This window comes from Phyllostomus discolor, chromosome 11, assembly GCF_004126475.2.
Source record: "Phyllostomus discolor isolate MPI-MPIP mPhyDis1 chromosome 11, mPhyDis1.pri.v3, whole genome shotgun sequence".
NCBI classification, from domain to species: Eukaryota; Metazoa; Chordata; class Mammalia; order Chiroptera; family Phyllostomidae; genus Phyllostomus; species Phyllostomus discolor.
Window position 1 is genome coordinate 68,138,034 of NC_040913.2, and position 23,933 is coordinate 68,161,966.

General features: G+C 41.4%; 1 protein-coding gene, 2 long non-coding RNA genes and 1 other non-coding gene across 5 annotated transcripts in view; 2 read left to right on the forward strand and 2 right to left on the reverse strand.

Moving 5' to 3' along the window:
• PSD3 (pleckstrin and Sec7 domain containing 3) overlaps window positions 1-23,933 on the reverse strand; it is a 536,273-nt gene that overhangs the window by 170,119 nt on the left and 342,221 nt on the right. The gene's annotated exons all lie outside the window — the stretch shown is intronic.
• LOC118497410 lies at window positions 6,621-12,211 on the reverse strand. The gene is made up of 3 exons (XR_004899935.1): window positions 12,200-12,211; window positions 9,498-9,502; window positions 6,621-7,047 (listed from the first exon to the last, which is right to left on the reverse strand). It is a non-coding gene; the product is annotated as an uncharacterized LOC118497410 (long non-coding RNA).
• Window positions 12,417-12,548, forward strand: LOC114509015. The gene has a single exon (XR_003685584.1). It is a non-coding gene; the product is annotated as a small nucleolar RNA SNORA42/SNORA80 family (small nucleolar RNA).
• On the forward strand, window positions 17,101-19,676 carry LOC118497409. The gene is made up of 2 exons (XR_004899934.1): window positions 17,101-18,262; window positions 18,623-19,676. It is a non-coding gene; the product is annotated as an uncharacterized LOC118497409 (long non-coding RNA).

Below are 23,933 nucleotides of genomic sequence, written 5' to 3' on the forward strand. Positions count from 1 at the left end.
GCAAGCTACTTACCTTCTGTACTCCTTGCCTTATTTCTTCTTTTAACCATAAAATGAAAATAATAATGGTACCTACTCATAGGCTTATTGCAAGAACTAAATGTACAATATATTTATTTTTAATTATGTTATTGTTCAAGTATGGTTGTATTTAAACACTAGAACCATGCCTGGTACATACACACAAGAATTCAAAGATAGCAGGGATTCTGTCATCCACTTTATTTATTAGTGGCTGTACCTGTAGACTGGTGAGTGTTGTTGATAATGAACTACTTACTAAAACCAGGGACTCTGCTTAACCCTGTGCTCAGACAAGAGTCTCAGAGGAGGATGGTCACCACACTCCCTGGCCTGCTCTCTCCTCTGATCATCCAGGGGTCAGGTTCAACTCCAGGAAGACACTTCACGGAGTGACAGCAACCCAGGTTAGCTGCAAAGCAGGACAGGCAGGGCATTGGGACATGGAAGTAGTATCACATGAACCAGAGATAAAAAATGGAGAGTATTTGGCCTCAAAAGCTAAATATGTGAATCATAAAAGTCATCTTCAAATATCAGAAAGATCATCAAATAAAGAAAGAATTAGATTTATTATCTGTTTTTCCAAAAGAAAATTGGCTGCATATCAGGAAAAACTTTTTAAGAATCTGAGATTTCTGATGATATAATAAACATCCTTTCAACATGAATGTTAACATAAAAACAAGATGCTTCCTTTCAAATAAGGGTTGATTATGTGTGGTTGGGTTAGATGACACTTAAAAAATCTCAAATTGCAGAATATTAGAACCTGAAAGGGACTTCAGAGTCACCTGGTCTGGGGTTAGTGTCCATTAGAATCACCTGGGGAGCTTTAACAACAATCCCAATCAAACTGCAGACTGATTAAAATCACACTTTCTGGGGTGGAGGCTGGAAGTATTCTGTTTGCTCTGGGCAGTCTTCATAACTCCTTCCAGACGACTCGGACACTCAGCTGCTACACAAGAAATGCTGCCTTAGTTCACAAGTGAGGAAATTAGGCCTCACTACTAGAAAACGGCGGAACCAGCATTTGAACCCAGGTACTCTGCTGTGTTATTTTCAATACACTGCATTACTCAAAAAGTCTTATATGTGTAAGACTATCAATCAGTCTTGCAGATAGAGGTTTGAAAAGGAAAAAAGTATGTCCTTTTAAATTCCCCCAGGGTACAGATTATTCTCTAGTCCATTATACCTTTCCTAGTCTTATAGCCATAATATCATTAAACTTTAGTAAAAAAGATGCACAAAACTACCTTGTAAAGTGGGGTTTATGTTTCACTTTGATTCTGGCCTACTTGGATCTGCTCTCATTCCCACTGCTTGAGCGAGTGTTCCCTGCTTACATCCTCACTGCAACGTGTTACTGGTACTGGCTCCTTCTATTCAGTGTGTGACCGAGAGCAACTGCTTGTAAAGTCTTTTAAGTTCTTCTCTAGAAAAGACATTTCATGTGACCCAAAATAGTGTACGATCAAATCTGGGATGAAATACGGCTTGGTAACTCTCCTCTTCATGAAAGCTCAGAGATACGAAACTGAAAGACATCAGCCAAACGGTGGAGAGTATGGAGTTGGGCCGGCCAGCAGGAGGGGCGTCAGGCCACCTGAACACAGCTGCTGTCCGTGAACTGCCCTGGACCAACTGCACATCCACACTGGCTTTGTTTCCTTGTCTCCTGTTCCCAGCTCTGATCTGGGGCAGGCCCATGGAACGGGACACTGCCCAGGGCTCCACGCTGACAGCTCTGCCGTGGACTGGGTCTGGGTCATCCCACACTGCTTCGACCAGCACTAGGTTTCGGCAACCGACTCTCGCCTCAGGATCTGACCTCAGACCACCCCCAACCCTCCCCCTTCATTCCTCCTCCTCAATTCTGACAGCTTGCGGTGACCTTCTCTTGCTACAAAGAGAAATGCCTTGGTGCCTCCTGTGTAAAATTCTCAGGCAGAACACATCAAACTCTCAGTCCTGTTCTTTAGGGCCCCTTTTAACAATCAAATGATTGTACTCCTATTATACCCAGGGGAGTGTGACAGGCCTTGAAGAAGTCTCAACTCCTCTTTGAGCCTCCCCTTAATAGTTCCTCAGTTTCCACATCTGAAAATTCAGGGCTATCAGACAAGATGGCCTTTTACGATTCCCTCCAGTTCTAATAAAAGTGCTCTTGCATTCTTAATCACAGTGAAATGGCACCAGCAGGCACCTCACTCTCAGGAGTCACCTAGAAAGCCTCTGTCATCCACCCCCAAATCCAAATGAACTAGTTATTCCCTCTCTCCCTGACACTATCTCCTATTCCTCCTGATTTTGCTTAAATATCACTTCACTCCCCTCTGTGAGGCCCCCCCCAGCCTCCCTCACCTCCTCGCTCGCAGGGTGCACGCAGCACCGCTGCCTCAGGCTTCCCCCAGGGTCTCTAGTCTCTCCTGAGTGCGCAGCAGTCCGAGTGCCTCTCAAGGAACAGAGGACTTATCTGATGCCTGGCACACAGTCTACAATAAATGGAGGAATGAAAGGAAGAAAGAAAACTGATAAGGATTTTCAAATCCAGTATCAAAAGAAACTTTGTATTTCTTGTCTGTTTTTCAAACTCTTAGACAACACGACACTGAGCCAGAGGTGGATCAGAACAAGTGGGGTGGGGAAAGGGCTTGTCGGTACTAGTCATTAGCCAGAGGATGTGCCGGACACTTTGACACATAATCTAATGTGACCCTTATGACAACTGTTCAAATGAAGGAACATCATCTTCATTGTACAGCTGGAGAAAGGAGCCTCAGAAAGCTTCAATAACTTGTCACACAAAGCCAGTTAAGTGGCAGGGTCAGAACTATACTCAAAATGATGAAACTCCAAGAGTATGTGGCTCTTTCCCTTGGGCCTGCTGCTGTCATCACAACTTCGCAGCAGTGGCTCCCAGCGGCAGTGCCCACTACAGCCTGCCAATTTTATCTGACATTAAAATCCTAGCATCTAAAAAACCAAAGTATTTGCAAGACGTGGAATATTGTACAAACACTGCAGCTGTGCTATTATTCATGCATAAATGCTACAATTACATGTTGGCACAAGCTATATAAACCAGTACCTTTAAAATGTAATATTCTAAAACCCAACCTCATGCTAAAATTATTTACCAGAATCAGCAGCACACTGCATTTTAGGATGCCACCTCTATCTGGAGACTGCAACACCACAATATAGGCTTCATTGCATTGCATCTAATTTTATCATAAAAGAAACACGCTCTGCCATCCAGTTAGCACGGATGAGACTGTGACTGTTGGAAACAGAAGAGAAACGCAGGTGGAGCCCTGAAGGAGAAAGTGGAAACTAAATGAAATCTAAATGATCTTACATTAGCAGATCAACCGGTAGCTAGTGTTTATTTACACAAGCGTTTAAGAAAACCAGGGTGAAAGATATGTAAAAACATTACCAAAAGTCAGATGAGGAAAATTAAGCTTTCAACAATTTTACTTTTTCCCTTGGAAAGCTTTGGTGGTTCACATTTGAGAAGTATATTAGAAGGGCATAGAGAAAGGAATTACAAATGCAAGAGAAGACAGAAATGAACTAGTTATTCCCTCTCTCCCTGACACTATCTCCTATTCCTCCTGATTTTCATTCTAATTTCTTGAACTGGTCTTCTCATATTCCTGCAATATACTACTTTTTGACATTTCACCCTGTCTCGAGCCTGGGGTCCTTTTAGAAACCCAGGACAGCCCAAACCATGAAGCCAGGGGGGCTGTACATCTGTGCACAGACCTGTGCTTTCTTAAAGCGCGGTGGTCAGGCTTAGCGCCCTAGCACTAGAAAGGACTTCAGAACAGGCACTAAAGCAAGCATGGGAAACCCCCCCATGATGAAAACCTTTATAATCATAAAAAGCGATGTCATATCCAAAATATGAACATAAACATTTTCTTTGAAAAATATGCCATGTACAGGCTGTATATAGTTGGCTTTTGTTAAGATGCTAGTGAATCCTGGCCTGCACTGTAACTTGGGCCTCCACAACCTGGGAATCAAAGAGCAGTTGACATCTATCCTATTCTTTAATGACAGGCCTGGATAGTACATCATTTTGGTGCTACACTCCAGGGTTTAATCATTCTAATGAAAATTACTGGAATTACTTATTTCTGGCTCAACTCTACAATTAGGCCTTCTGGTTTATTTCCCATGAAGACAAAGGGCTGGTCACAACCATCCTCAACAATAACCTTTCACAGCCTAGAACTACGGGTGAGAGCCATCAACTTTTTCATGTTCCAAGTAAAGCACCACCTTCCAGGGGATTACAGAGACTGACGAGTTCTGAATTTTACGAGGCTGAGAGCAGAGTCAGGCCTCTTACACTTTCCACAATGACAGATGACAGGTCATATGATCATGGAGACTTACCTAGAATGACTACCTAATTCCTTTAGCAGTAGAGATACAGTTTTTGTTTCTTAGTGATTTCTATTTAATAATTGCTAGCAGTATCTTTTAAAGGCTACTATGCATACTTCTCTAACTATATACTTAATGTAAAATAAAATGCTAAATGTTTAACTTAGTGGAAGTTCCCCTACTTTCTGCCCTCTGCCCCCCAAATACCACCACCAGTAAGTAACACATTCATATCTAAGCTTTGAGAGTCATACACATGAATTTTTGAAAAACAGAAATGGCACCTTTTGATACCTACTGTTATGTTGGGGTTATTCCCCCATTTATTCCTAGAACATAATAAAGCTCTAATATTTTATCGATATTATGTCCTAAGTCTTAACCTGAGTGCTCTGCATGGGTTTTCACATTTACTCCCCAGAGCCGTATGTAGATACTATATTATTATTCCCAACTTACAGATGAGAAAAACTCATGAACAGAGAGAAGAGGAACACTTTGCCCAAGGTTGCAGAGTTAGTTTTAAGTACTGGGGATGGGATGAGAATCCAGGCAGCCTGAATGGAGGTACATACCCTGGACCCTCTTCCTTCAATATCACATATGCATCAGTACAATGCACTCTGTGATTCTTCTGAATAGCTCTATTAATTATCTGAATATAAAAATTTAGCTAATCCCTGAATGATGAACATCTGCACTATTTTCCAATTTTTTGTTATTGGGAATAATGCTGCAACTAATGTCTTTTTACACATTTCTCTGTACATTTAAGTATCCAGCATCTTTTTTCTTTTATAATAACTTTAGACTTCTAAAAGCACCCCTAAGTTCATTGCAGTGTTATTTACAATTGCCAAGACATGGAAGCAGTCCAAGTGTCCATCAGTGGATGAGTGGATAAAACAACTATGGGGCACTTACACAATGCAATACTACTCGGCTGTAAAAAAAGAAGAAAATTTTACCCTTTGCGACTGCATGGATGGACCTGAAGAACATTATACTAAATGAAATAAGCCAGCCAGAGAAAGACAGATACCATGTGATCTCTCTCATATGTGGAATCTAATGAACAAACTGAACTAACAAGCAAAGCAGAGACAGACTCACAAAGAGAGAGCGAGCAGGCTGACAGCTCTGGGGTAGAGCAACCAAGCAAAAAGGAAAAAGGACTCATGGATACAGACGGCAGTGTGGCAACTGTGGTAGAGGGAAGTGGGGTATAAGGGAGACAAATGGTAATATAAAAATATAATAAAGATTTATAAAAAGTTGAATAAGTACAGGGAATGACTGTACCCCCTTCACCTGCCTTCCCTAATGTTAATGTCTTACATGACCACACTGTAATTGCCAAACCAGGAAGTGAACCTTGGCATGGTATTAACTAAAATACAGATCTTCTTTGAATTCTACCAGTTTTTCTATTATTGTCCTTTTCCTACTCCAGGACCATACACTCCATTTAGTAGTTGTGGTTTCTTGTTCTCCTCCAATCAGTGACAGTTTCTCAGTCTTTCACAACCTTGACACTTCTGCAGGGCGGGTCAGTTATTCTGCAGTGGACTCCTCAGTTTGCGTTTGCCTGGTGCTTTCTCATGTTCACACTCAGGGCAGGCATTCAGGGAAGGGTATCACAGAAAAAACACTGTGTCCTTTCTCTTGTGTCATATCAGACACTTTGGTTTGTGACATCCATATGCCTTGTCACTGTTGGCGTTGACCTTGATCACCTGGTGGAGGTGGCATGAGCCGGGTGTTTACACAGTAAATTTACTATTTTTCCCTTTGTAATTAGTATTTTGGGAGGGACAGTTTCAGGCTATGCAAACATCCTGTTTCCCCTCAACCTTTCACCTACTGATTTTATTTTACTTTTTAATCAAATTTATTGGGGCAACACTGGTCAATGGGGTCACATAGGCTAGAGTGCACACTTCTGTGACACGGGATCTGTGCTCTGCACTGTGTGCCCACCGCCGCCCAAAGTCAGATCATCTTCTGTCATCATATGTTTGCCCCCTTTAGTCTTTACTCCGCTCCTCCCCTCTTGCCTCTGCCTGTGTCTGGGAGCTTCAGTTTTATATCTTACATGAGTGACACCATCCAGGGCTTGGCGTCCTCCGACTGATTTAGTCCGTTCAGCCCAGTCTTCTCAGGCCCACCCACGCCAGCAGTCCCCCGCGAGTCTGTGGAGTCTGACTCCTGGTGATTTTCTCGTTCCCTCCTTGCTCTTATGTTTACTAAGTAAACTTCTTCTGTAAGAAAAGCCTGTCCCTTCCCCACCATTCATTTAGTTATTCGATGGGAAATTATTTTGTTCTATGGGGCATGATCTAAAACTATCATTTTCTTGCCCAAATTGTTCCAGCCTTGGCCATGAGGAGCTCCTCCAAGGCTGGCCAGGCTGGCCTTTTGGCATGCCTCCCTCCTCACTGAGCTCTTTCGTAATTTTCTGGCACCACAAGGCAGACGTTCTAGCCCCCTCTTGCATTCTCCCTGCCCTGGGTCTAACACCAAACGCTTCTCTCCAAGGAACCCTGGTTGCTTTTACTAGTAAATGGTGTTTAGAAACCGCGTTGCGGATGCTGGGTTGGTCACTGCTTCTGGATCCTCTCAGCAGGCCGAGTTAAGAAATGTCTGTGTGCATACCAACCCAGAAACACATACCCAGCTACGCTTCTGTACCGGTCTATACATTAACAACTATGAATTCACACTGGTAACTTCAATTCCAATCTAACACGACAAGGTTCATTTTAGCTTTCCCTCCTTTCCTCATTTGTAGTTTCTTTCTTCCATAGAGAGAAACTAGCTCTTACCATCCGTGGTATATTCGGTTATTTAATTGTAGTGTATACATAAAGCAATAGTTTCAGAATTGCTGGCTTATAGCCTCCTTTGCTCAGAGGAAATAATGTGAAATTTAGAAACCTATTGATTTTTTAAGGTTGAGAAGGGTTTCTTGAATACAAACATCGAAAAATAATCCTCTGTGCTTAATAATGATGACGTAAAAACACACCATAAATCGGAACTGGGCCTTTTCATAAATATATACCACTTACTGGACGTTAACAGCACTAGAAGGGTCTTTACAGTAAGCTTTTAATTAAGTATTAAAAATAAGGAAACTGTAAGAGCCTGAAGAAATTACCTAAGAGAGTTTCTGCACGATTGGTTCTATGTATTTTTTTAAAGATTTTATTTATTTACTTTTAGAGAGGGAAGGGAGAGAGGGGGAGAGAGAGAAACATCAATGTGCAGTTGCTGGGGGCCATGGCCTGCAACCTAGGCATGAGCCCTGACTGGGAATCAAACCTGTGATGCCTGGTTCTCAGCTGGCATTCAATCCACTGAGCTATGGCAGCCAGGGCATGGTCCTATGTAGTTTTAATTCAATATTGCCCACAGGAAAATATATGCAAACTGATGTGGTGGGCTAGCACTGTGGAAATATGGAGAGAAGAAGTAAGTGAAAGCTATAGCAATCTGTTTGAGCTACCAGAAAATACACCTTTGTATATTAAAGCAGGAACACAATGGTGAAAGGTGGAATCAGAAACAGTCTCTGGAATCTCTGAATAGGAGAGCATAAAGCTTTAATAAACCACCATCAGAGACCCTGGCAGGGTGGTGACAAGAAGACTGCAACCAGGTAGGGAGGCAGTGCTTCCCAGCAGGTGCTAACTGGCTACATTAACTACCGTATGAATTGCTTGTATACTATTTACTCAGAATGCACAAAAAACTCTCTCTCCTCTCCAAACTAGTAAAAAAAAAAATGGCACAAAAGAATGGGTTTCCTTTGGTAGGCCTCCCTAATCATCCTCACCAACACTTCAGGTTTGAGTGGAAGGTGGAAAGAAAAAGGAAAGAAAACACACACTGGCAAGGGACAGGAAGAAAGTTCTGGAAAGACTCTGGCATGCTGAGCGTGCACTAGAAGTTTGAAGAGCAAAATGTGAGTCACACAAGGAAAGTGACATTTGTTGATCTTCATTAAAAGACCCCTTGGCTTTTTGTCACCATGCCTTCCCTTTTGAATTCTATTTCTCATATCCAGCTTTGCCAAAAAATACCAGCTAGCTGTGCTAGTTTCATTATTTTAGCCCTTATGGACAGATCCTAAGGTTGAATAAAAATCACCATTGGCAGTTACATCCTTTGTATTCTTAAAAGGTTGATAGGAGGTATTCTAAGACTTTTTTGTATAGATGCATGCATTTCAAAATAAAAAGGTATGCAGAATCCTTTGAAAAGCTTATACAGCCCTAGCTGGGTAGCTCAGGTGGTTAGAGCACCATCCTGATATGTCATGGTTGTGGGTTTAATCCTTAGTCAAGGGGCAGATAAGAATCAACCAATGTATAAATAAGTGGGACAACAATGAATGTTTCTCTCTCTCAAATTAAAAATAAAAGCTTATAAATAGGTAAAAAGGAAGATAAGTGGTTCAGACTAATTAATGTATATAAAAAGGTTTTTTTTTCCTTTATGTGGAATTACTAAAAAAAAAAAATCAGTTGATAAGGCTGCAGTGATTTGACAGATGCCCCAGGACCACAGCGTCGCCCCGAAGAAGCGAAGATAGTGCTGATGTTGCCATCCACACACAGCAGGGTATGAGGTCCCCTGAAGCGGTCAGTCAGTCAGCTGCCATGGGAATTACAAAGGGAGATGGTACACTTGTATGCAAGGCCACACCCTCTGGTTTTCATCAGTAGATAAGGAGTTTCAAAAGGTTTGGCAATATGGAAATACAGACTTTCATGTGGGTTCTAACGGCCAAAGAGAAGGTGATACAGGAATCACAGTACAAAATTGCCCCAGTCCTTTAAAAATAATTAAGTTTGTAGTTTTTGACATTCTGTTTTTCTACTTTGATCTACAAAGAAAATCTGATTGTGCACCGAGCCTCAATGGCTCGGGGTAAACAATAACTAGCACACGTGGAGAGCGCTCACGGGACCAAGGACCATTCTGAGTGCATCGCACCTTTCCTTTCTCCACACGGGCACTTAAACTCTTACTCCCACCTATTCGGGCTGCACAGCATCCACCAGAGCTGCCTTTCAAATGACAAGTAAATGCTACTGCTTCGAGGGAGGTCTCCCAGATGCTCCCCAGTTGGAAGGCATTTATCTTTATTGAGAGCCCTCAGCATTTTATATGGACCTCTTTTGTGTGGGCAGAATTATAAGGTGCTGGCCCCCCAAGATTCTCCTCATCCCCTGGTTATTTAATCAAACACTCATCTAGGTGTTGCTGGCAAGGAACTCTGTGGACAGAATTAAGATTAATCATCTGACCTTAACACAGAAAGATTATTCTAGATTATTGGGGGGGGGGGCTCAATGTAAATGCACCTTCAAAGCATACGAAGAAGGGAGACCAACGTGTCACTCAGGGATGCACCAGCAGAGGAGAGCAGAGGACAGGTGGAGCAGAAAGGGGTCAGAGAGAATGAAGAGTGAGGACCTGACCTGCCAACGCTGGATGTGAGGACAGAAGGGGCCCAGAAGCCAAGGGATGTGGGTGGCCTTCAGAACCTGACAGTGACTCCTAGCCAACAGCCAACGTGGAAATGGGACCTCAGTCCTACAACCACACGGAACGGATTTCTGCCGACAACTGGAATGGGCTTGGCAGTGGACTTACCCTCAGAACTTCTAGAAAGAAACATAAGCCTGCCTACCCCTTGATTTTGTCTTACAAAACCTGGGGCAGAAAAAGAATCCAGGCCAATCCAAACCTCTGGCCTATACAACAGTGAGGTAATCAGTCTGTGTTGTTTTAAGCCACTGAGTTGGTGGTAGTTTATTACAACAGCAATAGGAAGCTGATACACTTTCTCTTGTACTTTCTTCCGTTTGACAGTTCAAATCCCAGTCGGTATCAGAATCCTTTGAGGAGCTTTTTAAAATGCACATGGGTCCCATCCCAGAGATCTGAAACTGATGAGGGGGAGGAAGGCAGAGCAGGAAGAAGAACTCCAGTTTCTGTTTACAGCTCTGACAGTGACATTTTCCCCAACATTTAGAAATATTAGATGATTTGACTGTGGGTGGTGCGTACACAACACAACACAGCAGATCATGTGTCACAGAAATGTACACTTAAAGCCTATGTACTCTTAATAATGTCACCCCAATAAATGTGATGAGAGATAAAGGCCAGGTCTGAGCTCTCGGGGTACCCGAGCCAGTGAGGAAGCGTGCGTGTGTATGTGTAGCCCATTCCTAGGAAATTCCAATCCTCGCATCCTCAGAGTAAGCCACTGTCGCCTTCTCCCCGCATCGTAGAGTAGTTCTGCCTACACTAGAACTTCACGTAAGAAAATCATGCGTTGCACAGGTTTGTATAGAGCTTCCTTCATTCTTGATGTGTGTACTGGCAGTCTGTTCCTTTTTATTAAGTATCACGTTATATGAATACACCACAGTTTACCCCTTCATCTGTTACCCCTTCATTTGGGTTCTTTCTTGTTTTGATCTATTATGTATAAAGCTGTTCAGAATATTCTAGTAACATATGTTTTCATTTTTCTTGAATTGCTGGATCACAGGGTAAGTACATGTTTAATTTTATAAGAAAGTTCAAGACCTTTCTCTGAAGTGTCTATGCCATTTTAGCAGTTTCCATCTGAGTGAGAACACGGCAGTTGCCTACTTTTCCTCTTCTCACCTCAGATGATGTTAGTGTGTAGCCAGAGTTGAGAACCACTATACTAGGTTAGAGATTCCTTCAGGGCAGGATGCATGCCTTACTCATTTTTACTGTCCCCAGTATATTTAGCACAGTCTTGACCAAAACAAGAATCCATGAATCTTAGCAAATTTCATCTTGATCCACCTTCTGACTTTGCCACACATGGCAAATCTATAGAGTATGTCTTCTACACCTAAACACAATTAGTATATAATTTTGAATAAAGCATTTCATAGTCTATATCATCATGGGTCCAATATTTGTTTTCCCTGCCAAATTCTGGGCTCCATGAGGGCATGGCCCACATCTGTCTTACTGGGGGCCACACCCCTGAATCCAGCACAGAGTCTAGCATGCAGCAAGGCCTCAGTGAATGAAAGTGTTCTGGCGAGAGAAAAATCCTTTCTCCTAAGTTTTCTGTTTATTGTAATTGAAACAACCAAGTGCAAGGCTCCACTCTAGAGGAGTCCTCGGTATATAGCTTTCAATATTTTGAGGACACAGATCCATCTGAAATGATTAAAGCTATAGATTCTCTCTCTCTCTCTCTCTCTCGGAAGGACAGATACATCCTCACACATTCACAATTCTATATATTATATTAAGTTGTTCATACGAGCTCACAAAGACTATCCAATGGTTAGAAATCACTGCACTGTGTTTTATATAAAACTACAATCACTTCTCTCACAAATACTTATAGAATCCTTGATTTGTCCTGGCATTGCACTAGGTGTAAGGGATACTGTGACCAGCAAGATACAGTCTCTGCCTTTAAGAATAGGGGCAGGGAGGAGATACATGCACAAATGATAAGCAACACCATTTAATCAAAATTCATGTAGTCTCAAAGTCCATAACTCTCTTCTTTCTTTTTTAAAGTAATCAGGTATTTAATAAGGGGTATGTCTATGAAAACAGAAGGGAAAAAAGGTTAATAATCAGAGGAATTATAAACCAGTTTGATTCCATGAGGCTGTCAGTTGAGATTTCTGGATGTAAGGTTCCAAGTTCCTTTTGCTGGAATGGAGCGGGCAGTGACTATCTGGCAGACCCTCTGCATCTGCTGTGTGCGAGTCCTTGATGATGCCATCAGGTGCTCTGGTGAATTCTGCATGGCTCACGATCCATCACCGAGATGGGTTCATGAGTATGAGCTGTTGTGGTGACTTTTCTGAAGTGCACAGTGCGTCCTTTAGCTGCAATCTGCAATTGCATGGCTCCAGAAAGTTTTAGTTCTTAGAAACTCCAAGTCAAAGGGTGGGAGAAACGCATGGACTTGGATTTATGGCAGGCTCCTCCCCCTGGGTCTCTCACAGTGCCCCATGCCAGAGCACCCTGGCCCGGAACCACTGCCTGGTCTCTGCCTGTGGGCTGCAGGCACTGAAGCGGGCCACACAGTGGGGCGGGGGAAAAAAGGGTGGGAGAAAAATGAAGCATTGTTCAGAGAGTTATAGCTAAATATTTAAGGAAACTAGAAAAATTCAAGATCCAGTCCAGTTTACAGGTGAAAACTAAAACTTGTAGACAAGTAACTGAATGAGAGTTTAATAGCCACAACCATATATGATAGATTCTATGGAAACACAATTTCTCTCCCTAAAATTGTCCTCAGTTTTCTCAAAGATCATCAAACTATTGATTGCATAAGTCTAGTTTCAATAAGTTTCACTTGATTATGCACAAATGCAATGAGAGTAACAAGTGATCGTGTAGGTACTCTTAAATCTGCTTTACTGGAATCTCATAAGGAATCTCCAAATTGAACTTGAAAGAACCTTTCAGGGCAAAGCAGCTGAGCTACATAGTTACCACCAGATTTTGCCTGCAATATCCACAGATTTGGGCTAATTCCTCAAGTTCTCAGGGTTCTCCCCTACTGTCTCGAGGTTCCTTCTTCGCCATCTCCCAGGAAAGCAACCTTCATTCCCTACCAGGAAAGACTGCCATGAACTGTGTAAATAGGCCAGGTACCAGGTGGTTTTCCAAGGGCCTCCAAAGTCAATCTTAATTTCTTAAAGCTTTCTGGTAACATAAGAGTCTATGCATGTCTCTCAAACATGACGTGCCACTCAAAGTCTTGGTTAATAAACCAGTTTCCAATAGTGTCCTGTTATAGAGAGAACAGACTCTCGTTGAATTCATGCAAACAGACATATTGCCATGAAAATTAAATAATAATCACTAAGAGTTTCCAAATTCTAGAGGGATCAGATAGGGAGAAAAATATAAATGCTTCAATGTTGCTTACAAAGGTATAATTTACCAAACTGCTCTAAGGAAAACAAATTTCCTTATATCTGGGAAACAAAAAAGTTTTAGAAGTCAGCAATATTTTGAAAAAAGTAATAAAAATAATAATTATCCTCAGTTCAGTCAGTCCCATATGATCAATTCTTCTTTATCCAGATCACTTGCCTGTATTGCCATAAATCCAGTTATTCCTTCGAGTTCTGTAAGTCTGGATCCAGTCTAAGGGTGTGATCTGAAAACTTATGCTCAGATAGCTCTTTTAGAATAAGTCAGAGTCCTTTCCGTGGATCTTTAAGATGAAACCTATTTGCAAACACATCAGAGTGAAACAATGTCTGAAAATGACAAAACTATACATGACATGGTCATAGATCTGACTGTAATGTGACTGACAAAGAACTTGGCTTTTTAGTCTTGATGTGGCTTCTTTACATCCCTAGCTGTCGGACTTCCATTCAGGTGGTTTCAGGTGGATCTCAATGATGGTTGCTCCATAGTTTTGTTGTGATTCTGATGTGGTTGTAGGAGGATGTGGGTACTGCATTTACCTATCCGTGATTCTTTTCAAAGGTGTCTTTTTGCCTAAGTCCACAACATAGGATTAGCAACTGGAGATGCAAAGAATAACCCTTCGCGGTTGTATGTTGGGTACACAAATTTACCTTTGATTTATGTTTCTGGAAATGAAATAAAAAGAGGAAAAGAGTAACAGCTTATCCATGTTGTATTCTCAAGGAGTAACTGCTTCTAGAATTAAGAATCTCCTGGTGAAATTACTTGTGCCAGGAGTAAGCACTGATGTCTTCTGATGGCCTTCGAATGGCCATGTTTTAATCAGGGAAAGGATAGGAAGGTAGAGGGACTCTCAACAGGTAGTCTGGAGAGATCATGAGGAAGAACCACAGGAGTGTCTACACTGACCATGAGGCAAAGTGTCAAAACGAAGCTTCAGGTACCTACATCAGCCTTGTGATGTCTGGGGAGTTATGTTTCCTGGTGCTTCTGAGAAAGTAACACTACAGCAAGACACCACACTGCTATCTGTGGCAAGTCTGCGGGAAGGGCAAATGTTAAAACAACTAAAAGAAATATAAATCTCTAAAGTAACAACAACACAACAAAACACAACACTGACAGGGAACAGAGTTCAAGAATGCTTTGGGGTATAGAGATGAGTTAGTCTATATTAGTTTCTGATTGGACCTAATTTCTCTATATGCCAAAATCTTTATAAAACAGTTCTGTTGGCAATCTTTCTGAATATACTTTACATTCCTTAATCAAACTAAGTAAACACAAGGAAACACTTCTGATGACTCATTAAGTACACCCGTTGCTCTGCTGTGTGACAGTAAGCCCTTCTCCGAGAAGCTACTGACTACACAGACCTGCCTGCCCTTTGTCAGAACAGCTCCAGCTGCTAGCTTTGGAGACCGCTGTTGTTTAAGGGTCACTCACTCTACATTCCATGACGAAATCACCTCCTGGCATAGCGCTGACTAACAGGACGCCCCCAACTTCATCCTTCTAATTCATGACTAGGTGAGAAAAGAATGGTTTCTTCAAAATAATTGATATCAAGTAGTTAGATTTAAACATTTAGTAACAACTTAAATGCTTGTTTTTAATTAAATTGTTTTAGAAAAATCAATTGGATATGGCTGTTGCCTTGTTAACGAAGACCTGGCTCAGAGAGGATCGGTGGCAGGTGCCTGCCCCTGTCCCCAGGTGTCAGAAGTTGCTTGCGTACTGGTATTCTCCTAGGGCTGTTTGCCTAGGACACTCCAGGAAAAAAGACTGGGCCAGAATTCTGAAGTAAAAAATGCAGTTATTATTAAAAATAGGCCATAAATGAGGGTCAGAATAAAGTTTGTGAGATTCAGTATACCAACGCTGTGATACCCTTTCATTCCGGCTGTTCAGAGCTATTTTTATTCTTGTGTGTTTTCAACTTTTTCACTGTTTTAGGCAGCTGACCTCTACATAAGGGAGACACTAATACAACCACAGAGCACACTGCTTTAGTTTATAGATTTTTTTTACTGCCTAAACTGTAGATAGATGCCCTTAAGTTAAAATTTGTTTCTGTGTATCTTTAATGGATAGGTAGGTGAACACTGTGTTTAGAAAGGGACACGCTCCATGAGAGCTCATTTGCCACTGGATTGCAGCCCTGTTCAAAGCAGGCTCCTGAGGACCCTGCCCGCTGTTGTCACTGGTGTGACCGACCTAGAAGGAGGATTCAAATTCACAACGTGACCCGTTCATTGGATTCACATCAGTACTGTGTGTTCACGCTGGAGTGAAAGCAGCAGCAACCTTGATGGACTATATTACAGCATTTAAACAATGGTCCAGACACACAAACATTCTAACTGCTATGGATGCATCTGAGTATGAACTTCTGTAGCACTTCTTCATGGTCAAGTTAAAAGTAGAACCCATGTAGGAATTAACTCCATCACAGTGCCTTTAATGATTATTACCTCCCCATGCCAAATGCTTTTTCTTTTGGTTGAAAATCTGTTTTTACTTGTTAAGCAGCATCTGTTCTGTCAAAATGTTCTAACAGACTTCTTTTGGATAGTTTTTTTTAAAGCATGAACGTGATTTGTGGATCTTCAGCTACTTCAAAGGATTATCTTCATTATCATCGCCGTGTTTCATTCAGGGTCAGAACCAACTGAAGGGAGCATCATTATTCCGTCCATGACGAGCGCGTCACTGGAAGCAGTAGCATGCTCCCAGATCTCCACGGGGGAAGCAGAAGCAGAAACACACCAGGAACCTTTCATCACCACTCAGCTTGATCCACTTTACCGAAAAAAGCAATCTTCCATATTCTAAGCCAGAACCTTTAAAGCTTTTCTCTTAAAAAGCTTGCTAACATAGCTTTTCTCTTTAAAGGCTCTCTTGCTTATATTAGGATAAGCATCCAAGCCCTTTCCTCCCTAGATACTGTTGCTACCAGGTTTCCATGACCTTCTCGGAGAGCTCACCTACTCTAGGCAACGGCTGATGCTCTTTTTTTTTTTAGCTATACTTAAATACCACCCATAAATTCCTATTTTCAACTACATTTTCTGAATATAACTCAGATCAAGTATTTTTGAGAATTCACTGAAGCCTTTCATTTATAAGAAGTTCAGACTTGCCCTAGCCAGGTAGCTCAGTTGGTTAGAGTGTTATCCTGATGCGCCAAGGTTGCAGGTTCGAGCCCCAGTCAAGGCACATACAAGAATCAACCAATAAATGATTAAATAAGTGGAACAACAAACTGATGTTTCTCTCTCTTCCCCACCCTCCCTCTCTCTTTCAAATCAATAATAATAATAATAATAATAATAATAATAATAATAATGAAGTTCAGACTTTTTTCCAGACTGGGTCTGCTTCTCCCTCACATAATTCTTTAGGAGTAACCCTCTGAGAATACTGCTACAACCAAGATAATTTCCTTGAACTTTAAGCTGAACTTTCACTATTAAGTATGCATTCTTTGTTTAAACTGATATATAAAATATAAAAGTTAAAACTTGAGAAATATGACTTGAGTTTACAAAGAAATAAATGATGTTAAGAATGCTCCCAGTACTCAGGTTGAAAAGATCCTTAAAGATCATGTATAGAGTTTTTGAAACTTATTCTTTGCCTTGGACATCTGCTCAAAAGATGTAAGTTTAAGCACAGTAGAGAAACAAACATGCAGCACTGTCTGGGTGGGGAGGCTGACAGGGAAGGGGTGGGCGTCAGGTGCTGGGGACCACAGAAGCTGGGACTGAAAACCTGAGAGTCACGGCACAGCCCAGATAGCTTATTTTACAAGAAACTGAGGCACCAAGGGGTGGGATTACCATCCTGGGCCTCGACCACCTGTCACGAGCAGCACCAAGACAGCCCCAGAGGCCCACCACAGAAACGAGGAGCGCTAAGAAGACTAAGGCGCTAACACCAGGCACACGCGGATGCGTTCTAGACAACACAGTGCTAGCTGCCAAACACACATCGCCGTATTAATCGTCACAGTCACTCTTGGAGGAAGGTCTTATTAATCATGTCACACCTGAGAAAACTGAAAAAAGTTAAGTTGACTGGCCAAGGTCAAATATTGGGCTTGCTTTCCAACTCTGACACTACACACTTCGCACCGCCACGAAGTCTCCCATTACATTGGCCTCACAGATCAAAACACGAACTCCTAAAAACAATTAGGTTCTTCTATTTTGTATGGCTCTTCCACTCTACATAGTTTAGCCTATAGGCGATAAAGAGGAGGAGACAGAGGGGCAACCTGGGAAATCAATTTTGCAACAGAACTTTAATAACAAGCACAAAATAATTCCACAGGGAATATATTCCCTCAGTGAGGTCGCCACCCACATCCAAGTCACCATTACTTTTCTTGTGGACAACTGCAACCATTCCTTTACTGTCTTTCCATTTCTACTCCCACTCCCTTCCAAACAATTCTCCACAACATCCGGAGTTAACAGGAATAATTAAAAAAAAAAAAAAGATTCATGCGACTTCCAAATTTCATCTCTTGAAAATAACCCCCACTGCCTTTTTCTCAATACCACCGTCTTTACTGCCGCTACACATTCAGCACTCTGAAAGAAAGGCCCAGAGCAGGAAAATTGCACTATGCTAATTTTTACATTATACAGAAGTCCCTGGCTGAATGGAAAGAAACTGTCCCATTTGCTTTTTTTAGTGGACCTTTTTTTTTTTCACTGAAAGTTTTATTGAGATAATTGTAGATCTACCTGCAGCTTGTCAGAGTAGAGTTCTGGCACCTTTCACCCAGTTTCCTCCAGCAATAACGTCTGCAAACCTATAGTACAATGTCACAACCAAGATACCAGTACAGTCGTCCCTTGCTATATCGAAGTTCACTTACCTGCGATACAGTGAAGCCGCAATAAGTGAACCGTGATATAGCGAGGGACAACTGTATACTTCACTGGTGAGTACCCATGTAGAATTTTATATGTTGTTAAAATTACATAGGTTTAAGAATGTAGAAAGTGTTTAGGAGCATATGAAGTGTTTATAAGAGTGTGGGAAAGGTTAGTAAGAGAGTGGGAAAGGTTTATAGGAGTGTGGGAAGGGTTTATAAAGCCTTAAAATATATATAAATAATAAAATGAATATAACACCACTACTTTGTGGATTTTCACCTATCACAGGGGTCTCTGGAACGTTCACTCCCTCAATAGGTGAGGGATCATTGTACCGCTAAAACCCATTCTTATTCGGCTTTCTTCTTACACCTGTCTTCACTAAAATACTGGAAGCAAAGACAAAAGAAGAGAGACCAAAGATAGAGGAGAATGTTGCTTAAGGTCAGCCTTTTGGTATAAAGAAAGAAAAGCAGGGGAGATATTGTCATTGTTAACTTTCCATTCTCCTCCCGTTTAGGCAGATAAACAGAACTCTGTTAGAGAGCCAGGCTGGCATCACTCTCTCTTTTTTAGAAAAATCCTTACGGCTCCTGCTGTTACTGTGTAAACAAGTCTTTTTTGGAAATGAAGCTTATAAAAAATTGCTTATCTCTAAACCTTAATGGCCAATTGATTTTTTTTTGCTTACCCTGTATCCATCTATAATACATTTAAAAAGACTAATGGTTTTGAACCTGCATAGTAAAATGTTATATTTCCTACTTATGTTCTTCCTTGTCCAACAAGACATATTAATCTTTATTTAAAATGTGTTTTTGTTTGTTGACCTTTTGAGTCTGTTTAAATGCTACCATCCTGGCCAAGGTCTCCATTGTTTCCACAAATTATTTTTCCCTAAGAATACCAAATGAAAAAACTGCATTTAAAATAAAACATATAACACTTTCAGCCAAGTATATATATTAAGGAGTGTATGCAGGTAATCTATATATTCTTAGAAGCTTCTTTTAAAAGAGCATCACCTAAATTCTATTTTTCTGGAAAAGCAGGGGCAAACATACACATCTGAATAAGAACTTTTATTGGGATTCTACCCAAATAGAATAGGTAACAATTTAATTCATTGTTATTTATCATTCCATTAATAGAATGAAGCAAGCAAATCACACTAAGCCAGGCATACCGATTGTTATTTTTTCATTTTATTTTTCACTTTCCCCTCCCATCCTGTGCGCACTCTCTCTCTCTCTCTCCCCCCACCCAACACTAACTACAAACCTGAGAGTGAAAAAAAAAAACAAAACGATTTTCCCTTGACTGCAAGCTAATTTCAAAGTTAATAAATTCCCAAGTAAAGGAGATAGAAGCAAACAATTTCTACCAAAAAATTAAATTTATGAAGAGTATCATAAAGTCAAACATCTTATCATAAGCCTGAAAGGGTGGCATGTTATTGACTTGCCCAAGCAAGATTTATTTGCCTGGCTCTTTACTGATTTCTAGTGAGACTGCCCTTTAACTGGAATTACTCTTAAAGCTATTTGTGTACTCACACAGATTTAGGAGGGGGTATGTTTTAAACACTCTGCACCTTGCATTCGGTTTTGGTTTTCAGTTACATTAGAATCATTTTTGAAAGACTTGGTCATTTTGTTGTTTCTGTCCTCTCTATCACTAAGGTGATACAAATATGCTTAAATTAGAGATTATTTTAGCCATTTCTTTTCTACTTCCCCTTGGCACCTACTGAATTAAACTGCTGCTCAGGAAAAAAAAAATTAAAGACCTAACTATGAGTAGGATGAAAATATTAAGAAGGACATGAATTGAGCATGAAATGGTAGGTGGCAGTAAGAAACCGGGGATCATAAATAGGGTTCCTCTTTCATTGTCAAAATCTTGTCCAGATGTCTCCTCAAAATGTAATCGTTGTGTGGCTGATACCTGACCTTCCACCCTTTCTGTTGCTCTGCCACTTCTCCCTGGCTCCTTTTTTCTTATTTCATATTGTTTCCTCCCGTCTTTCATGGAAGCATATTTTGATGTGGCTATTTCCCCCTACATATCTAAATACCTGGTGGCCATTACGGCAAGTCCCCGAGTCTCTCCCTGTATGTAATAAGAAGTGAAGGATTATCAACCACCAGAGTTAGACATGGAAAGCAGACTGGACTGAAGATAAAAATGTAGCTTTTCTGCCAAAACTAAGGACAGAGGTTCATAGGAGACTCGGAAGAAATAAAACTTAGGGAACAGGAAGGCAAAGAAGCAAGGTGCTACATTTTGAGCACGAGACAGAGGAACCTTTAGGACAATTCTTAAAACCTATTCTACAAAGAGCTTCCAAAACATCTGTATGATGACACGCCAACACTCTCACTAGTTCCTTGGTATCTGCCCCTGACAGGACTGGGAAGGAGAGACCCACAGGCCAACACAGTCAGGAGTCGGCAGGCACCGCTGAGGCCAGGCTGAACACCAACAATCTGGCGTCCGGAGCTTCCTGACCTCGGGCTCTCATTCTGGAGGAGACACAGGAGAGCAGGTAGACATCTGGCAACATTTCTCTTATTCAGGGACTTTTAGTCACGTCAAGGAATTCATGTCTCCAATAATATCCCAGGATCATCTCGGAGTCTCTAAAGAGTACAAGAACCAATGTGCTTCTTCAAAGGTTCTTCAAGAGTCCAAGGCTAGTTTAAAACCAAACTCTCCACAGAACCTCCACTTTTGCAGCATCAAAGACCAACACCAAATATAAGATATAAAAACACAGTGAGAGAGACTCAGGAGAAAGAGACCGTTGCTAACAAGGTACAAGGCCAGGGAAAGGGAGGGGTGGCCAAGGTTCATTCTCAGGTGCCGATGCAATGTTGAGACAGACCTTACGAAATAAACACCTCTCGTGGGGATTTTGATGGACATTCTTTGGAACAAACTAGTCTTTGGGGGAAAAAAAGGAAGCATAAATGATGAGGATTAAAAATCTTACTGTAAAAAGGGAAATGCTCAAGGTCAAGGTGTCAGGTGGTTCCCTTTCATGACCAAGAGAATGTGTGTTCACAGGCTAAACAGGGGCAGGGGACAGACATCTTGTCTGCTGACACTAGTCACACTTGACCCTAGGAGCTGTAAACACCTTAGGTTCACATACCTTCAGGAAGGGATGGAGTCCCTTTCCAGTCCACTTTGTGCAAGGTAAACAATACACTAATATTAAATAAAAAGTTGTAACTATTCAAACAACTAGGTGGGGCAAGGACTAATAAAATATCCCATTTCACAGATGGGGAAAGCAAGACACAAAGTTTAAATGAACTTGCTCACATCCCTCAGCTAGTAAGAGAGGGGGTTGGGATTAGAACCCAGTCAGTATAGCTCCCAAATACACAAGCACACCCAGCCATCTTTCAGAAGTTTGGCCTCCCACCCAGAACTGACCCACATGTTGCATTCCCATCCCTCTACATTCATGTCCTTAAGAGTTTTATTATATATCAGAGAGTCTTAGGAGTGTCTTATTAAATCTGTCATAATCAAAAGCAGAACACCTCATTCCCCTTCTTATCCAATGATGCTTGAAGGTAAACTACATCCAAGTGTTGGGATGGGCAGGCCCCAAAGAGCCATGAGACAGGCCAGGTGTTTTGGCATGTTTTATTGAATGAGTTCCTGTCTTGATGTGTCGAGGTCATGGGGGTGGGGGGAACTTATGAGAAAGAGAGAACATCAATGTTTATGGGTAGGAGATGAGATGGAATAATAACCTAGTTAAAAATCAAAACAAGTCTCATACTGAAGTTATACCTACACTGCAAAGGTCTGTATCAGACACCACTCCCCACCCTCCGCAAGACTTCAGCTGTAAAGAACCTGAATGATCACCCATCCGTGGTTGTCCTTGATACCCAACTTACCCCATTTTTCACTGAGATATCAGTAGCTTATACTTTAAACAACTTCTGGGGAAAAATTCTTACTCGCATAAAGCACTCAAGTGTCTTTTCAGGTCATTCGAGTGACAGGGGAAACTGGTGGAATTATAAATTAAAAAAGGGCTCAACACATCCATTCCTTCAGTATAGCCTATGGCAAAGTGAAAGCAAAATATTAACTCAAGTCTCTGAATTAAAGGTTTAAACAAGTTTTCATTTAAGTTTTTTCTATAACCAATTCTGTTGAGAACCAGCAGAATTTGCTTTATACTTTCATTTTAATGTGGAGTCATTGCTTATTTTAAGGGAGAAAGACCCTCCGTCTTTCTCAGTCGTTTGTGATCTCTGAGGACAGCAACCTATTTGGTCCCAGTGTGTTCTCCAACTCCAAAACATCCGATGAATCTAGTGGACTCCAGCAAGTACTACAGGACACATAAACAGTGAACAATACCCATGAGTTGAAATGTTACTTCCAATCCAAGGGAATCCGAAAGTAATAAGGTCAATATGTAACAATAAAAGCCTCAGTTCCATCTATGTAACAGTAAACATCTTACTTCATAAATTAAACTAATGTACAAGTATGTAAGTTTTTAGGTTGGAGAGGGAGAACTATAAGATTATGAGATGATAATACTTTTGTGGTTATCTGTATGCATGTATGCATCTGTCTGTGTGGCATATGTATCATGTTCCCCAAAATTCAAATTAATATTCCACCCAATAATGAGTTTCAGTGAGGAATCGAGAGGGGTGGGAGGAGAAATACAGAGAAACAGGGAGAAAGGGAGGGGAGGAGAGAGGAGGGAGAAGGAGGGAAGGAAAGGGAAAAGGAATAGCCACAGAAGAGTAAAATAAAACAAAAATGGTTTGGAGGAAACCTTTTCTTGCTGAAATCTGCAGTAAAATCCCGATTCCTACTGAAATGAAAAACTCATGTTGGGACGGTGACTGGCTGAGCTTTGCTGTGACAGAAAATCAATATTTGATTTGATAATTTCCGTGCTAAATACCATTGTCACTTTTCAGTGCCATTTCACTGTCATCTTCCCACAGTAAATAACGAGTAGCATAATGCGTCTTTTCTCCCTCGAGGTTTGTGAACATGATCTCAACTGTGCAACGGCAACAGATCACCCAGCAAGGTCTCAGCAGAGTAGCTCGAACAATGTGTTTACTTGAGGTGAGCGGCAGCCCCTGGACTGGGCGGTAGCTGCCTTTGGGTCCAGGCAGCCCCACTCCATGTGTTCTAACATGTCCAACGATTTACTCCCAGTCACACACGCTACCATAAGCTCACCACTGAAATCTAAACGATTCGCCATGAAAAATGTTCCTGTCGATTTTCATTTCTGATAACTGGGTAAAAGCCTCACAAATCCTCTCATAAAAGACTCCATTATTGCCCACGCTAACACAGCTCCACTGAAAACAGACTCGTTAACCTGTATCGACAAGACGGCTCCAAGGAATGTACAGAACACATTTAACGCGTCACAATCCAAGACCTTTTGTTGCCCAATCCCATTTAGAACTGCAGCCTCACAAAGGGCAGCATTTGCTCTGTAAAGAAACAACTTAGAAGACACTTCCTTAACAGACTGGTGGTTGCCAGGGGCAGGGGGGTGGGGGAGTGGGCGGAAGGGGCAAAGGGCGTCAAAGCTACAAACTTCCAGTCATCGGGATGTGAGGT